The sequence below is a fragment of the Egretta garzetta genome, unplaced genomic scaffold, assembly GCF_000687185.1.
Source record: "Egretta garzetta isolate BGI_Z169 unplaced genomic scaffold, ASM68718v1 scaffold1037, whole genome shotgun sequence".
In the NCBI taxonomy this organism is placed as follows: domain Eukaryota; kingdom Metazoa; phylum Chordata; class Aves; order Pelecaniformes; family Ardeidae; genus Egretta; species Egretta garzetta.
Window position 1 is genome coordinate 33,796 of NW_009260362.1, and position 703 is coordinate 34,498.

General features: G+C 59.2%; 1 protein-coding gene across 1 annotated transcript in view; it reads right to left on the minus strand.

Moving 5' to 3' along the window:
• TPX2 (TPX2 microtubule nucleation factor) overlaps nt 1-655 on the minus strand; it is a 15,815-nt gene extending 15,160 nt beyond the window's left edge. The window contains exon 1 of the mRNA XM_035898487.1: nt 632-655. The gene's annotated coding sequence lies outside the window, so the exon portion shown is untranslated. The remainder of the gene's footprint in view (nt 1-631) is intronic.
• Between the last annotated feature and the right edge of the window lie 48 nt (nt 656-703).

Below are 703 nucleotides of genomic sequence, written 5' to 3' on the forward strand. Positions count from 1 at the left end.
GCCCCGCCATGGCGCAGGCTCCGGGGCCCCTCGGAGGCACAAAAAGCTCAGGCGTTAAGGCTGTGAGGGGAGAGGTGGCCAGGGCAAGGGCAGAGGCCGCAGCTCCCAGAACACACGAGCGTATGCTCGGAGAGGAAACACCGTCTTATTCTGCAGAGGGCGCGAGGTGGGCGATGTCCGCAAATCGAGTGCACCCACTGGATTTGTCACCTTTACACCCAAAATCTCTGCCTAAGCCACGCGTACTCACAAAACTCCCCCTGATGAACACACGCTCGTCGCGCTCAATCAACACGGCGGGTGGCTTTCTTAGGCAACCATCCCTAAAATCCTTGGCACCTGTGCGGGGACCCTCAGAGGGTCTCTGGTGGTTGGTTGGGGAGGAGTACCCCTACTCTTTTTGTCCTTTGACGGTCACACGTCACCTAAGGACACCAGAGCTCCTGCTTTTCTTGCCGACTCCGACACGGGGGCTGTACGGCGCTGGCTGAGCCCGTCGGTGCCCACCAGCAGCTCCTTCCCTGCCACGCCGGCTGCTGTTCGGATCCTCCTTAAACCCAAAACCGCGTAGACTTTTAACTTGCAATCTACCAGCCCTGGATTACAACGTTAGTTCACCTTATTCTGTTACCTGAACAGAGCTAAATACGCATTGGTAGGGGAACAGCCCACGGGCCCGGCGGCGCCGACAGGGGGCGCCAGA